Consider the following 18,743-nt stretch of genomic DNA (forward strand, 5'->3'; position numbering starts at 1 on the left):
AATACATTTAATATTCTCATCATATTGACAGCAAAAAAATGCATCCTCCCACTCTACTTGGAACTTTCGTACATGGTTTCGAGAGAGACATATCGCTGGCTCAATATTACAAGGTTCTATGTCTATATCAGAAATATTACTACATACACCCTTTTAACATTTAGCCAGCGATATGCCACTCGCAGGTCAGAGACAAATACAAATGGAACGGAGTTTGACTCCAGTGAGTGAGATGGTGGGAGTTGGCGGAGGTTAGAAGCAAGCGAAATGCACAGCTATCACTGCGAGCCACAATGTCTCGCGAGTCACGTTCTCACCACGGCTGTCATAGAGTGATTATTGTGTTCGGATAATTTTTGACGACTGCGAATGTTGTAACACCCTGGCATTCACAGAGTCATTCATTACATGCCACATTCCAAGGGTAATGCCATAATGAGTCGTAATGTAGAACTGTCTTGTTGCTGCAAGTCCCAGCTTGTCTGGATTCTTAAAGTCTTTAATCCATGGTCACTTTACAAAATAAAAGAATATAGCCTACGGTAACTGTTCTTTGGAAGCGATATGTATATCGGAGCAAACGCGGAATGAATACAAAGATTGCAATCAAAGGCATAGTACAGCTCATAATGTACCGAATAAAAATCTTCATTTAGAGACCCAATCTATTACTTTTAACTAGTGACCAGTGATGTGTTGTCTTCTCTTTCACATATTCCACAACATTAGATTGTTGAAGATTTTATAGTAATCAGTAATGAGTATTGCATTGTTTAATTCTTCTAAATTAATCGTCTTTAAATATGGACTATATAAATTAGAAATATACACTGCGTGGCAAAAGTCTCTCCGCAGTGAACTCAGAGGCGCGTGGGAGCGCTGAAGTTGGCAGCACTAAGATAAGGCCAGGGAGCAGCGGTGCGGGCCTTGACCTAGAGTAGCAATTTAATGTAACTTAAAGTAATGTAATTTAGAACGCTTATATTAAATATAGTGGAATTCGTTGCCAACGTAAATGAGTATAACTGAGTGTGCTAAGCGCATCGCCATCGCTGCGGAGAGACTTATGCCACGCGCTGTATTTAATCAAAACATTTCAATGTTTCACATCAGGTGCCGAGATATGTTTATGTTTATCGCTCTTCTACTAATTGAATTGAGATACCGCTGCCATGTCTTGTATAAACAATTGTGATCAGCGCGGCGACTATACCAAAAACAAAACACATTGTGACCTGTGATATCTACGATGTGTCCCAAAAATGTTTACGAAGGTGAGCCATGCGTGGAAGAATAATAGCGAGGACATATAGCTTCAGTATCAAAGCGTTGCCCTCGTTAACCTGTAGAATGGGACTATAATTAATTAGAATACAAATATGTTGTCCTTTTGACTTGGAGTTGTTTGGACTCTGCAGCTGTCATATAAGTAGCTACATCAATCGCCATTGCTATGAATCACGTATCGGTCGGAGATGGCGATTTCTTGGAGCTCTGCGGAAAAAATGTCAATGGAAATTAGTAAACACACCTTGGCTTTTTATGGGAGAGGTCTGGAGATCGATTCCCGAAATAGACATTGATATAAAAGTGGTGTTAATAATATATGTCCATAACAAACACATTAGTTCAAATGGTAGGCCACGGATGACATTTCGATGATGTTATAAGTACACTGTTACGTTTATTTTCAAGAAGAGTGTGCTATCAAACTAGAGCTAGGAAGCAAGCGGAAAATTAAGATATAAGTCAGAGCGGTTAATGCAAATGATCGAGGAGCGTGGACGCATAATAACATAAAATTGCTATTGAAACGGCGTGTATCCCTTCCAACCGCCAAACTTAATGTTCCTCCAAAATTTCTCTGAATAATTGCGAAGTACAGTTGAAAACAACCCTGCAATTAAACTGCAGGAATATAATGGCGAAGATACTCGCATATTTTGAGCTAAAATGGCGTAGTCACGGCAAGCTGACCTCCGTTTCATAAGGCAGCAGGATACGGCTGCAGGGTGTAACGAAATTCTGTTCTCGTAGAAAATGAAATTGTTTTTTTTTAATTCTCTTAATAATAATAATAATAATAATAATAATAATAATAATAATAATAATAATAATAATTGTGTTGGTAATTTAACGACGCTGTATCAACTACTAGTTTATATAGCGTCGATAAAATTGGTAGTAGCGAGATAAGACCGAGGATTCGCCGTAGATTACCTGATATTCGTCTTAAAATTGGAAAAAACCTCGGAAAAACCGAATCAGGTAATCAGTCCAAGCGGGAATCGAACTCACATCACAGTCCAACTACGGATCAGTAAGCAAATGCGCTACCACCTGAGCTACGCCGATGGCTATCATAATAATCACAATCGAAATCATATCAACAACAGACACGTTTCATATTGATGGATGGTTCGGATTTTCCATCTCTATCTCTGATGATACGAATTCCCCATCTCTTCTTCGGATTCTATTTTTCTTTCGGTTGATAATTTAAGTCTTGTTTGTTAATATTCCCATCTTTATTCCTTGCTACTCTTTATTTTTCTTTGCCTTCTCATTCCTGTCCCTCTTCACATTTTACCCATCTTTGTTTTCTTTATTCCTCTCCTACACCTAAGATCACCTTTTAGTCTGAGAAACTCTCGCAAAAAATCCAACCAGTTAATCAGCCATATCAGGCCGAGCGGGAATGGAAACTTCGCCTTAGAACAGCTTCGGTTCAACAGACTAGCTCTTTAGTCATGAAGTGGGGCGGGGGCTCAGAATTGGTAACACTGTATAAATATTTTCTAGTAGGTTATTTAATGAAGCTGCATCAACTACTAAGTTATTTAGCGTCGGTGGAATTGATGTTAGCGAGATGGTATTTGGCGAGAAGAGGATTCGCCGTGTGATTACCTAACATTCGCCTACAGTTGGGGAACCTCGGAAAACCCAACCAGATAATCACCACAAGAGCTAATCGAACCCACGCAATTCGGGAACAACAGCGCTACCGCCTGAGCTACGTCGTTTGCACAGAAGTGGTTAAATCGAAGCCTTTAAATGTTTGTCACTTCCAAAATTACACATTTTTACACAGGCATTCCTGTGTCCATTGTAATAACTAAAATAGACTATTTTGACGTCAATACATCTTTAACCCTTAAATTGGCAAAACTTCATTTCTCACACTAGTTTATTAAACCGTGTCGGACTGTAAAGAAAACAACTATCGCAATGTCCATATTTTATATGTTGTACAATAGTAGTACAGTAGTATACTGTTGTACAATATACGTAGCAGGGTGAACCATTCCAACACTATAACTTCGTGACTAATAACACGATTGAAATAAATGTGGTCTCGTTCGATCGGATATTCAACTACGATGCGAGCATGACCTTGAATTCGCGCCACGTATGTGCTAGGCGCGGGTGGTAGTCCGCGGCCACTGATGGCCGTTTTGGGTGTGAGCGATAGTTTCCAGGCGATATATCTCACGACTGCAATGTGCTAGCGCGCTGGTTTTGGTGCTAAACTAAAGATATAGTCTAGGTCTGTTCATTTAAGCCAGACGTATTCACGTTAAAACCCACGGCCGTGCCCCCGATAGAGCCACACTCGATTTTTTTTGTTTAGTCTTCAATTTAAATTGCACTATACTGGGAGATAAGGAAATAAAAAGAACTACCAATACAGTTATTTTCAGGAGTTGTTGGCATGCTTCTTAATGGTGACAAAATCTTGCGATTGCTGTTGAAACATTTTTAATGACTAGTAGTAGTGGGCATGTGAATTTCACTGTAATTTATAATATGTATATAAAAAACTGCGTGTTGCATAAAATCTCACCGCAAATCTCACCTCTGGTGATAAAGACTGATTTTTTTTTACTTCAATAGCCTAATCCTCTATCTGCTATCCTGAGCAAGATTAATCCAGTACCTACCATCATATGACACCTCCTTCCCATCTATGTCTCGGCCTCCCCAAAGGTATTTTTTCTCTCAGGTCTCCCAATTCATACTCTTTACTCATTTCTGGATTTACACATACGTGCTACATGCCCTACCCATCTCAAAATTCTGGATTTAATGCTCCTAATTATGTTAGCTGAAGAATACGATGCTTGCAGTTCTGTGTTGTGTAACTTTCTCCATTCTTCTGTAACTTCATCTCTGTTAGCCCCAAATATTTTTCTAAGCTTCTTATTCTCTAACATCCTTGACCTCTGTTCCTCTCTCAATGTAAGAGTCCAAGTTTCACAACCATTCAAAACAACCGGTAATATAACTGTTTTATAAATTCTAGCTTTAAGTTTTTTTTTTTTTTTTAAGCAGATTGGAATGACAAATTCTTTTCAATCGAATAATAGCAGATATTTCCGATAGGCTATTTATTTTGCTTTTAATTTCCTCTCTAGTGTCATTTATATTTGTTACTGTTGCTCCAAGATATTTGAGTTTTTCCACCTCGGACAAAACAGATTCGTCCACATCTGTGGAATAACGGTTAGCGCGTCTGGCCGCGAAACCAGGTGGCCCGGGTTCGATTCCCTGTCCGGGCAAATTACCTGGTTGAGGTTTTTTCCGGGGTTTTCCCTCAACCCAATATGAGCAAATGCTGGGTAACTTTCGGTGCTGGACCCCGGACTCATTTCACCGGCATTATCACCTTCATCTCATTCAGACGCTAAATAACCTGAGTTGTTGATAAAGCGTCGTAAAAGAACCTACTAAAAAAAACAGATTCGGCGAAAGAATATTCCAATTCTCTGCCGGGAGCAGAACCCGCTCCTCTAAATATGTAGATTAAAAAGGTAGCACGATCCCGAGTTAAAGCGGTCGGAGCGTGATTCTGGCCATTCACCTCCTCTTAGCGCTAAAGCTCCTGGTGCCTGCATACCTGTATCACTCCCAAGTAGCGCGATGTGTTGATGCAGCATCTGCGCAGTGCTTATCCGCTCGTGGCGCCTGGCGTCGGGCTTGCTCCTCAGTCTCGCTGTGGAGGGTGCCGCGGTCGCACGTGCGCCGGATCGCAGGCAGTTGTTTCGCGGTGATTGTCATAGTAACCTCGGGAGACAGTTGAACGCCGCAGGTTAAAACTCTTAGCAGTGTTGCGTGCTTCCCAGGGTTGGCTCACTGGATCTAAATGACCATCTGTGTTAAAATTCGATGCGTTATTTTTAATTAAAAAACGAATGCAACTGAATCTGGTGAAAATGTTTGTAGTTTTTTTACCTTTCGTAAGATTTTAATCGTTTGTGATGGAAGTTCTGTGTTGTTAAAGAACCGTTTTCGTTTATTCAAGGTTGGTTACTACTGCAATAAGATTATTACATAATTTTATCGTTTACTTCGTTTATCGTTTACCTATTGACCTGATCCTGACTTCAAGAGAATTCTTACTCCCATCTTATCAGAAAGCGTCCGATATATGAATACCTATGTTTTCTGGGTTTGTAATTTAGCATTATTTTGGCGGGATTTTGTTGGGTTTCTTAAAATTTGTGTTTAGTACTCGTATGTATGTTTCTATAACATTAGCTATGTTAAATATATTATCCAGTTCTCTTCTCGTGTTAAACTTTTTTAAATTATGCATCCAGTCACCAAATGCAAGAATCTCATCTCTACTGACTCAATTATAAAAAAATACACTTTTCAGTTTATAATTTTCCCTCGCTTAACTCAACGTAGGCACCACCATCATTTAGTAAAATGTTAATTGTGTACATTTCCAAGAATTTCTTGTTCAGTATTAATCTTATTTTTAAAGATATTTGAAATTTCTCTGTTTTATATTTATATATTTTTTAAGCAGTTACAATTACAATTTATACTGTGTGTGATATTATTGTTTGAATTTTTTAATGCAATTTCCTTTTAGTAGGCCTAACTGATAATGTAATAACTTATAAAATCATCTGCTATATTCTCAAGGTATTTAAGACGTGATCTTTGGATACCGTATTAAGATTAACCAAAAACAGTTTAATCATATTTTAGAAGTATATCCTTTATTTTTAGAATCCTTAAATAATAGTGTCTTTTTTCGCACTGTCTAATGACCTCGACATTGAAAATTATACTTAAAGTTGAGGATAGAGAAATAACACGTTTCGTCCTCGATTTCTTATGAATTTTAATTTGTAATACTTTAAGAAACTTTAATTCAGGCAGATCTCGTGTCATCTAAGCTAGTTAGCTATCGACTACATCACGAATCCCGCACAAAAGATTACGACACGTAATTTGTATCTTGAAGTGGATTGTAACATATGGTGTGATATTGTCCACTTTTCTTTTAAACTTTGCCAATTTCTTCAGGTTTTCGTAAAGATTTTACTCTTCAATGACAAGAATTTATAGTGTAAATTACACAAACTCCATCATAATATCAAGAGGCATTTAATTTCTGTAAACATAGCAATACTCATTCACATATTTCTTTTATTTTCTGTATTTTATATCCGTGTAAAATTTAGTTTCTTTACTTTCTGGAACGATTAACAAATTACATTCTCAGAAACTAGTGACACAATCCTACCCTAGTCACAGCCTGAAATATATTTATTTTATTTAAATTTTAAACTTATAGTAATTCCACGATATAATGTTATGTATAGTTGTTTTGTTATATTTTATGAGTGTAGGCATATTTAAATGTAACGATACGTATGCTCAGAGATACGAGCAATCGTGTGCTGTGTCAATTGTTTGTAAAAGTGGCAATAGTTCCCATTTATTCTGAAGAGTATCGAATCGCGTGCTTCCGAATACATATAATATGTTACAGAATGAGGACGTGCAATGTTTGTGAATCATATAGCTCTTTGTTTTCATACAACGTAGTCTAAAAGGTCAAGTTTACGATACTTTTTAAAGTAATTCGACGATAGCTCCTTAAAGTATTAAAGCTTTTGACTAGTTTCTATTAGAGACATAATTCTGTAGAATATTCGTTTCTGCATATTTGAAGACGTACAGTCGCTGTTGTTTTGTTTACCACTTTCTCTAATACAACAAGGATAGAGCAGGGAGAAAATCGTTAGAGCGATTTCGATGAAATTGCCACTTGAATAAAAGTAGTTATATTTTCTGGGCATATTTGACTCGTAGATACTGAATATGAACATAGAATTCATCAAAGAGACTAGGAGAAATCGTCATATACGAATAGGTGGATAGACAGATAGAGGTATGAATGCAAGAACTCGTATTTCCGTGAAAATCTGGAACTGTTTTCACAGCGGCACAGTGAGGGACTAAGAACAGAACTGAACCGCACATATTTCCTCATTCATTTACGGAGTAACCATTAAACAGTCACATTACGAAAATTTGCGTCTGGTTGTTGGAAGCGATGCCTAGCGGCGGACTGTGACTGTAACGTACTTCAGCTACCTGTATGGTGTTACATGCAAAATAGAACTAAGTCTGTCTGCATAAAACTGTGAGGTTATGCTCGTCGTCAGATAGGATTATCTTTAACACTTTAAAATTTTACTTTAATTATTCCCACATGTTTGTGTAAACATATTCCACTTTAGATTAACCAATATCACATTCCTCTACCAATCTAAGTGGCTAGGGTTCGGTTCTCGGCAGTGAAGTAGATATTTATTTCGTTTTCATAGGGATAGCGTCCCCTTCGAATTGTGTTCGTTCTGTGTTTGATGACGATTAAGTCGCAGTAGTGAGGGCGGTAGGAAACAAAATAATGATGGTGATAATAGTAATAATGTCGATGTATATAGAAGTAGAGTATAATTATTTAAGATTTTTATTGTACTGTACGTACTACGAGGTTTTAGGGTAAATAGAGTTGAACATAATTTATATATAATATAACCCATATTATGTAAATAGAATAATTATGTTTATTATTGATTATATATATACGGAAAATTGAGTGATGGCAATGTAACAATTAAAAATTTTTTCATATTTTCTGTAATGTGAATAATTATTATGTTTGTATTGGGAATTTAAACATAATTTTTTATTTTTATTTTATTTTAAATCCGCCACCAACAGAAGCAAGCTTCCAATTATAGGTGGCTTACATGGATACATTATACGAAATACATAATAAGAAAAAACAAAACAAACAACACAAACGAAAGAAAGAAAATACATACCGGTAATAGATGCTAGAATTTAATATTAAAGTTAATATAGTGCCAAATGGCAATATAATAATGTAAAATTATTTTTAAAAACTAGAGTAAAAAACATTATTAATACACTTCTTCATAATTTAAATATCTAAGAAAATACTAATCTTTTTAATATTGTATGACATTTTTCAACTGTTAAACTGAACTCTAATTGAGAATCACAGTTTAAAGACAGAGAGTTGTAAGTATTATACATAACAAACAACAGAGAGTTCCTGAAGAAAACAGTTCTAGGAATTGGAATAACAAAAGGTTACCTATGACGTAATTATGTTCTTTTTACATTGAACTGAAGGAATTTAAGAAAATCACAGTTATTCAATATACCGTTAGCAGTCTTATAGAGTAAAATAATAGCGTATGGCTTATGTTGGAGAGCGCTACGTCATGCACTATATATGTCAAATATTTGGAAATATCCGAAGTTTCGGAGCTTATCTGCACAATCAGAGGAGGCAAGAAATAGATTTGTTTGTTGAATCTGTTTATTAGCCGTGGAAAATACATAGCTCTTGGTAATGGATCAAACCGATAAGACTCGCCTTTCCCAGCTTACTTTGATGGTGGCCCCTTATATTCTCGCTCTACATGTATGTAGGTGTTTGTCTCCTCCTCCTCCTCCTCCTCCTCCTCCTTCTTCTTCTTCTTCTTCTTCTTCTTCTTCTTCTTCTTCTTCTTCTCCAGACTTAAGATTTTTAAGGTTGATCCTTTTATTTATCCATCGTTTCTTGGATCCGTCAATGTTTTGTTTTCCTTCAGATTCGAATATCTTTCATCATTCGTTCGATATAGTATAGTAGAGTACCCGTGACGTGGGATTTAACACAACTTCGATCCTCGAACTAAGACAACATAGTTCATCACCACAATGGCAACGAACAAGCATCCATACATTGGACGGAATTCGAACTTTAACCGTTCCTTCCACACAGCGTTAAAGCTGCACGTGTGGTTCGTTCATTGCAGTATACCGGTAACAGACTGATAGTCTTAGTGTTGGTAGAAAAACGTCCGAAATACGCTGAAATCATTAGAATATAAAAGATAGCCCAAACAAAGACTTATTGTAGATTATTTATTTATTTATTTATTTATTTATTTATTTATTTATTTATTTATTTATTTATTTATTTATTTATTTATTTATAGCTGCCATGGTGGTCTAATGGCTAGAGCGCTGGACTTATAATCTTGTGGGCCCGGTTTCGATCTCCGGTGTACACCTGATTTATAACTTGTGTTGGGGAAGTCTACGGTCCAGGTAACACGGGGATTTTCTCCGGGAGCTCCGGTTTCCTTGTGGCATCCCAAAAAATTTCCATAATCATCTCATCGCAAGTCTAATGTAGAACAGCATCCTATGGCGTACCCTGGGCAACGACTGTCTGTAAATTGGCTTAGGCCATATACCAAAGCTACATTTACAGCTGAAGTGAATTAGATAGTTCATTAAATAGCCAGATGTGATGTCAGAAGTCATGATCCAAAACTACATAGTGTATAGCAATAAGTCAGTAGTAGCACAGTCTAGTATATACAGTCAGGAAGCTCAATACGTAGTAAATATGCATACATAGATAGTTACTCACCACTAGGATCGCTAATATCGCCTCATTACAGGCAATGCAAAATAGTACCGTCACAGTCTATTGTTTCTAGCACCCTCAAAACTCAAGCTTCGTGACAATATATAGTAGACTGTGGTAGTAGCCAGTAAATGAAAATGCTTCCTTGATTGATGACTTGTACACCAAACAAACGTGGATGCCTAATCAACAATAATTTGGAGCTGTGACAAATATGAAGATACTTTGGAAGAACAATTTCGTAGAATAACACTTTAACTTTCTACATTGACATCGTTAATACCGGTACCTACTTTATATTTTTTAAAGTTGGAATATTTTAGGCCCTTATTTTCCCCACATAACTCGTAACGAAACTGCATTGGGACACTGCCTTCTTAATTCAGTGTTGCACCGTGATGTCACAATTTTTTTTAATAGAAAAATAGCCTATGAAGAAGGTCGTGATTCAAACATACATATATCCGAAGCTCTATAGTGTGCAGTTTACTAGTCAGTTTGCTAGTCACTATTGTATTGTATTTATTAACATTCCATGGTATTCATACATGCTTACAGCTAGAATATGGAACAAGTCAAAAAACTTAATACTATTATAAAATCTTAATTTATAGTCACAGTCTAGATGAAATATATGCAGACGAGATTTACAATATAGTCTACTAGTACAACACATAGTTTTAGTATCAATTTCATGAAGTGTTATTGAATGTCATGAATTCACCTACAGAATAGAAGGCGTGAGAAATTAGGTACTTCTTTAATTTGGCCCTAAATAATTTTATGTTTTGAGTTTCATTTTTTATATCGATAGGGAGGCTATTAAAAATTTTTACTGCCATATAACGCACTCCTTTTTGATAGCACGATAGACTTGCCGATGGAGTATGAAAGTCATTTTTTTGACGTGTATTTATGCTATGAACTGTTGAATTAGTTACAAAGTTTTCACGATTACATACGAGGAAGACTATTAATAAAGACTATGGATTTGAGCTTTGAGACACGGCCTTAATATGAGTGAATAACGAAAGCTAAGTACCCGCTATTAGTTTAAAGGAACTTTATTTATTTATTTATTTATTTACTTACTTACTTACTTATTTATTTATTTATTTACTTATTTATTTACTCATTTCTTACTTATTTACTTATTTATTTATTTACTTACTTACTTATTTATTTACTTATTTATTTACTCATTTCTTACTTATTTACTTATTTATTTATTTAATTAATTTATCCACGAACGAATGGATGGACTTATGTAATCTGCTATGAAATACAAGATAAAGACTCCTGATCTGTCTCAAATTTTGGTCGTCATCATCATCATAATCACCACCACCACCACCATCACCATCACCACCACGTGCTGCAGGGATTAGTCTTTTTAGACTGTTACATCTTCAAGGATTATTTAAAACTGTTCTCTCTATCCTTTCCGTTAAATGGGCTCTGTCTCTCTTGCTCTTAGCTCTGTAGTTGACAATTCCTTTCGAAAATCTGCCCCTGAACATTCATTCTGCATTTTCCATTCATTTTTGTTGTGTTATGTTATTTCATCTACCAGACTAGGCCTATATATGTTTATTTTTTGTCTGATATCTTCATTTCTCGTTCGGTCAGCTTCTGTATATCTGAAAATTGATCTCAAAAATCTCATTTCCGGTCTCTGTGTCAAAATTTGTTTTTATCTTTTGTCAGGGTCCAGCACTCAACTCCATAAACAATTGTGCAGACTGCCTTTTCTTAAAAAAAAAAAAAACCTTAGAATTGTGTCAGTGTTGGCTTTACCGTACGAAATTCTTTTAGCAGTAGGTTACTGTACAGTCTTAGAAAAAAGTTTTGTCGCTCAGGTAATTTATAAGTCCCCAAAAGGAGGCAGTGCTCGTGATCAGAGGACGAGCGACCTGGTTCACAAGAGGAGGACTAGGTGAGGTAATGAAATTATTTTTGTTTCATTGTATGTCTGATCATGCGCACTGCCTTCTTTCTGGGACTTACAAAGTATGTGTGCAACAAAACTTTTTTATAAGACTATAAATATTGATATTTTTAAATTTTTGAATCAATATATTTAAAACTGTTTCTACTTAAAATATAGGCGTTACCAAGGTTTTACAGGGACGTCTACTACTAACATTTTTGCTCTTATTGGATATTTTCCTGTATATACTTATATCTTAGTCGATTTTGTTGATACTTCAAGATTGTAGTTTTTTTGTTGTTAAATATAATTCACGAATTGAATTCTTTAAATCCTGATCTATATATCAGAATTATAACTTGATCATAACCAAGTAATAGATTTATCATTGTTAATTGTTTATTATATTTTAGAAATAAGCTTTCTTTCGGTTTTGAAGTAACTTTATCAGTAAAAAAACTAATAATGCCGAGAATAATGGAACCTTTGTCTGACTTCTTGGTTAACAGTTACTTTCTTCAATTCCATATTCGCCATTCCCTATTTCAATATTTGTTTCTCTATATGAACTTTATGAAGCACGAAAAGATGGTAAGGAATTCATTTTCTCTCATTAATTTTCCACACTTCATGCCTGTAAACTTCTTCGAATGTATTTTGGTTAATACAGTTTTAAAAAAGGAATGTCAAAATATGTATGGTATTTTGTCTACATTATTTCTACTCGTGATTCTTTTGATGTAATATAAATGAATAAATAATGATGTACAATTTTGGCAACACCATGTTGCCAAATGGAAAACAGTAGTGAACATTGACGTCCGGCTTTTCATTGTTATGCAGTATTAAAATAACGCTGTGCAGCAGCCTGGGAATTGCGTTGCCTAGACGCGTGCGATCGCATTTTGTTTTGCAGGTTTAATAATTTGTTTATGCAGTAGTGAAATGTGAATTTCATTAACATTATTTAACAAGTGAAGATAGAGTTTTAATAAATGTTTGAAATCGAGTTTTGAAACACTTTGACACAGTAATGAGGTAAACATTCATGCATTTTATACATTATTTGTGACTTTTATGCAGGCTGTCATTTCGCATGCATACTCATGTTTTTTGAGCATGTTGGAAGTGGAAAAAGCGTGATAAACAATTTACCACATTTTTAGGTTTTTATCTTTAGTGGCCTCGTGCAAGGCTGATGAATGGATTCCAAAAGAGGCATAAAAAGTATATCTGAACTGTTCATATGGAAGGCGAAAGGCTTTTTATGTTGAAGTCATTTGTTTGCTCCTTTTTCATGGAGAGTTTAAAGGTCACGTGGACAAATAATGGTGTGCCTCCTGCTGTCGCAGGTAAAAACGGGCGTTTAAAACACATTCACGGTTAGGTTAAATGGGGCACACTGTCGTTGCATTGTTTCCACTCTGTTTAATGATTACTAACCACAACAAATGGCGCTTGTAGTCTTTTGGAATTTTAGTTGGAAATGTTAAAAGTCTGTGTGACGCGCAGCGCTGTAAATGAAAGCGAGTTGCGAGGCCGTGAACTTGATGCATATTTTATGATGTACCAGAACTTTAAGTTAAAATTATAATTAGTAATCTGCATGAAAATGAAGGTAATGAATAATTGTCTTGCTCCCAAGACTGCGTTGCTAGGATACGGAACTGTGACATAAGGAGGACGCAGATCAATTAAAAACTGAATACAATCTTCATAGCACTCTTTCCCAAGTGTTTGGAGTTGTATGTAAAACGGTGCTTGCATAATAAACATAATAATAATAATAATAATAACAATAATATCCCGAAAAGACAAAGTATATGACTATGTCTCGTGACGAGAATATTCTACGAAATGGAAATATAAAAATTGGAAATTTATATTTCGAAGAGGTGGAAAAATTAAAATACCAGGGAGCAACAGTAACAAATATAAATGACACTCGGGAGGAAATTAAACACAGAATAAATATGGGAAATGCGTGTTATTATTCGGTTGAGAAGCTTTTGTCATCTAGTCTGCTGTCAAAAATCTTAAAGTTAGAATTTATAAAACAGTTATATTACCGGTTGTTCTGTATGGTTGTGAAACTTGGACTCTCACTTTGAGAGGGGAACAGAGATTAAGGGTGTTTGAGAATAAGGTTCTTAGGAAAATATTTGGGGGTAAGAGGGATGAAGTTACAGGAGAATGGAGAAAGTTACACAACACAGAACTGCACGCATTGTATTCTTCACCTGACATAATTAGGAACATTAAATCCAGAGGTTTGAGATGGGCAGGGCATGTAGCACGTATGGGCGAATCCAGAAATATACATATAGAGTGTTAGTTGGGAGGCCGGAGGAAAAAAGACCTTTGGGGAGGCCGAGACGTAGATGGGAAGATAATATTAAAATGGATTTGAGGGAGGTGGGATATGATGATACAGACTGGATTAATCTTGCTCAGTATAGGGACCAATGGCGGGCTTATGTGAGGGCGGCAATGAACCTCCGGGTTGCTTAAAAGCCAGTAAGTAAGTAATAGTAATAATAATAATAATAATAATAATAATAATAATAATTTTTTACGACGCTTTATCAACATCTTAGGTTATTTAGCGTCTGAATGAGATGGTGATAATGCCGGTGAAATGAATATCTAGGTGGACATATGCTACATACCATTACGGTAACTCATGGATGAATCGAGCACAAATAAACCATAAGTTAGGATTAAAGCAGACCCTTACGCACATAAAACTTGATATCTATCGGAATATTGTATTACTTAATTATAATTTAACGATACATAAACTAATCCCAGGTACACAAAGCGATTTAAAACTCACGTGATATGGCAAGGTAAGTTCCCTGCAGTGTCTTCATGATCATGTTGCAAATTTATTGCTATCAGACGACATTTTGCGCAATAAATGTGAGTGAATTGTTCTGTTTCCCCCCCCCCCCCCGTATATGTCAAGATTATATTCTGTACACCTCTTTCCCGCACATTTCTTCTGCCTATAAAACTACTACCTGTTTCTTCGGGTGAAAATTGAGAACTATTGTAGTAAACAATTTTGCTTTGAGTCCTACCGAGGAAGGACTAGAGCTTTTACGTATCATTAACATACGACACGTAAGTTTCTGCATTTTTAATTCTCTTCTCTTCATTATAAGATTTTTTTCCTTTGTACGTAGTAGGAACGCTAAAGCTGTCACCACATATTCGAACGAGATTATTGTGCCTTACCACTCCGTTACATAGAAATGGTTGAGTGCAAATGGTCACTTTCTTTGTAGATATTGTGACTCAGCTATGTGATGTGATCTGATGATTTAGCCATATAGGCTCAAGATCCGATGAAGTCCCACTAGAATGCCATTTCTTTCTCCGAGAGCGTACCACATCTCCTTAGACCATACCTGCACAAACAGCGCTCAACGAGCGCTAGGAGCTGGAGAGCCGTGTTTACCGCTCGCCGGAACGGAGAGGAAGATACGTCAGAATGACACTGACTTGCTATAGGAGAGGAGAGGGAAACGACCACTCAGTTATCTAATGGAGTGCAATGTGTAGGCCTATTCTCAGTAACTGTTTCACGTTGCTTACCTACTGCTACAGTACAGTATGGAGGAATCTAAAAGACGGAACATAACATTTAACGATTTACAGCTCGAACTTATTGATATCGAATGTGACCTAAAGGCTAAAGATCGTTTGAATAATACTACTAGCCTGGTTGAGTTTTATAAGACTAAACAGGCTGGCTGTGAAAACGGTTGCTATGTTTGACTCAACATTTATATTTGTGAGCAACTGTTTTCTATAATCAAATTTAATAAAGGCAGGCATCGAACATCTGTAACTGATGTTTCATTACGATCAGTAGGCTACTGTTCCTTTCAGCTGCCAAAAGCATAAAACCTCGTTTTGATGTACTGATAAATAAAAATATAACAAAATGATATTGTACATTTAAGTAGCTATAGAATTTCTATTATTTCTGTAGAATAAATATTTTTTTATTAATTAATAATAGTCCAAGGTAGTTTTGCAAACACTGAACGGGAATTCATTTCATAAACACTCGTAATAGTACTTCTTTTTGTGTATATTTTGTACGAGATCACCCCTCCTTTCAGTCCACCCTTATACAGAGCGCAGCTAATATCTGCATTCCGCTCAGGAGCTGTGAGCCGGCTCGGAGAGCGCAAACCTTGTGCAGGCCTGCCTTAGACTGATGCCAGTCACAGTAATATTAACGCCGCACTATTTTCGACGGATAAATTTTAGTTTTTTTATTGGTTATTTAATGGCGTTGTATCAAATACGAGATTATCTAGAGTAGGTGGGATTGATAGCGAGGTGATTACTGGCGAAATTGAGCCGAGGATTAACCACGTGAATACCTGGCATCCGTTTTAAAATTTGGATTCTCAGAGAAAGACCAATCGGGTATTAAACCCACGCCTGAGGGTAGATATTATTAAAATGATAATAATGATGGGAACTGAAATGGAGAATGGATATGGAATTACAGAGGGAAATGGGAGAATCCCGAGGAAATCACACAAAAACCTTGACTTTGCTCACCACAAATATGACTCCGCCATCGCCAGAATTTGAACCCGGACCCGCTACCATCTAAGCCACAGCTCTGCCAATTAAACTATCAAGGCGAATTTTACCGGCCCTTAAAATCCAGTCATAGTCGACCGGATAAGTCCAATAGATCCAGCAGGTATTTAAGTTCCGCCAGCACACAGGGTTGTCCAGCTACAGAGGTGTTCATGTATAATCGTTGGCATGCAGGGGACTTTATAACTGACGGGATGTCCCACAGTTTGTTGTTTCGGAAACCACTCCCTGTCAGCATGTTACCCTCTTGCGACGGGTTGACAGTTTTATTGGAGTTAAAATCCTCTGACAGATGGAAAATATTCCCTCTTGAGCGGAATACAAACATTAATTTAATATTTAGAACTCCGCTTCACTTATTACAAGTTTTTGTGGGAGGGTAATTAACTGTGGGATAAAGATGCAGACACTTGCGGGCTGTCTGCGCGCATCTTCTCATCAGTTAACAGTAACAAATTCGATTTTGATTTACTAAGATTGTCAAGCGTTTTATTAATAATCATTATGTTACTAGATATAACCTCACAGTATATAGCAATATGCAACATATTTGCTTGAATCTTCTCCTTGCTTAAAAGTGACAAATTAATTTTATATTACCTGATTGTCAGCTGTTTTAGTGATAATTACCACTGAGCAACATTTAACGGTCCCGCGCCGTGGCGTCGTGGTCTAAGGCATCCTGCGTAGGACTCTCGTTACGGAATGCGCGCTGGTTCGAGTCCTCATGGGGGGAAGAAATTTTCTCATGAAATTTCGGCCAGCGTATGGGACCGGTGCCCACCCAGCATAAAATCACCATTACAATCTACAAAAAATTACAATTAAATCCAATTTCAAATAATAATCGCACTTGGGGAGCTACGATAGCGAAATCCGGTTACGCAAACCAGCTATACGGCTGGGGGGCTCATCGTGCTAACCACACGATACCTCCATTCTGGTTGGATGATCGTCCACCTCTGCTTCGGCATGTGACCGTGAGGTCAGCAGCCGGCTGGAGAGTCTTGGCCCTTCGTGGGCTGTAGCGCCACGGATTGTAATATTTAACGAATTTCCGTTCTCTCGTTATTTACTCGTAGAAGTAGGCCCCTAATGGTTATTATTTTTAAGAAATAGAGATATCACCATGTTACATAATGGCTGCTTCTGTAGGTCAACGGTAGCGCGCTGATATTCCAGTCAGGCGGCCCTTGTTCGACTTCCGACGTGGCCTTGATGGAATTTGTGGTTGTCAAACCCAATCTTATACAGGGTTTTCCGCCGATATTCCCGTTATCTTCTTTCAGTCCAACAACACACTCCACCTCCCTTCCATTTAATATATAATTTGTAATCGTTAAAGTAGACTGGGGGTAGTTCAGGTTTCCGATGTTAGCATAGGTTGTTAGGGCTTGGGTTTACAGGTCCTGGGTTGAAGGCCTAGCCCTACAGAGCTGAGGTAAGATAGTCTGTCTTTAGAATGGAATGTACGAATACCACTCGACGGACTATGAAAAATTATCTCTTATACAGTGCATACAATGGGCTGATGTGAGCCTAAATAAATTATCTGACCCGGATCCGGCTGTCATAAGCATAGCATTAATACACAAATTAACCTCATAACCAGAGACCGGAACTTTGGCAGAATGCCTTTTTAAATGTGTTAAATCTATCTTCATTTTGAAAGTAAATCTGTACGAATTATACCTTTGTGATTAAAACGTCACAGTTTTATGTTGCCCTTTTCTGCGTTTTTAATATAAATGTCTAATTTACAAAATAATTTTTTTGCCTTTATTTAATTATTATTTATCTATTATTTATTAATGTATTATTAAAAATTGCCTACAGGTATATTTTAATTTATTTCTATAACCGCTACAATGAAAGTGACTTCACCGAATGTATATTATTGTCTTTCAATCAGTTCATATTCTCTTTGCAACAATGAATGCTGCCGTGCAAAAATGTACCTTTAACAGTAAGGGTTTTAATTACCTATCGCTTGTGTTTATTTGACAAGGCAACAATGAGTGCGGGTCTAACGTTATTTTTAACGGTTATTTTTCTTTCAGTTTTCATTGCGACGTTGTTGTAGCTAGCTAAATATTTCATGTTCCACCATATCAGTACAACCAAACACAAAAATGCACTTTCCAAGGCTACTGGGAAGAAGATTTCTTTGCTTCCAACAGTAATTGCAACATCGAGTCGAAAATCTCAATTTGCATTGGACTTCTGTAAAGCTTTTCTTGCTGCCGAAATCCCTTTGTGGAAAGTGCAAGCTTGTGGTTCTAGTGCAAGGTTTTTGTCATTGCCTTCTATTGCGTATTTTAGCTATTTATGATGCCTTTTTGCCTGCCTATTTTAGCTATTTATGATGCCTTTTTGCCTGCCTATTTTAATGATTCATAATGCCTAAACTTCCGGTCTCTGCTC

At 36.6% G+C, this 18,743-nt stretch overlaps 1 protein-coding gene across 4 annotated transcripts in view; it reads left to right on the plus strand.

The window, feature by feature from the left end:
• The first annotated feature begins 5,003 nt into the window (after positions 1–5,003).
• Positions 5,004–18,743, plus strand: part of LOC138706411 (kinesin-like protein CG14535) — a 572,747-nt gene continuing 559,007 nt past the window's right edge. For all 4 annotated transcript variants that reach the window (XM_069835685.1, XM_069835681.1, XM_069835683.1 and 1 more), the window contains exon 1: positions 5,004–5,302. The gene's annotated coding sequence lies outside the window, so the exon portion shown is untranslated. The remainder of the gene's footprint in view (positions 5,303–18,743) is intronic.

This window comes from Periplaneta americana, chromosome 9, assembly GCF_040183065.1.
Source record: "Periplaneta americana isolate PAMFEO1 chromosome 9, P.americana_PAMFEO1_priV1, whole genome shotgun sequence".
Classification (NCBI taxonomy): Eukaryota; Metazoa; Arthropoda; class Insecta; order Blattodea; family Blattidae; genus Periplaneta; species Periplaneta americana.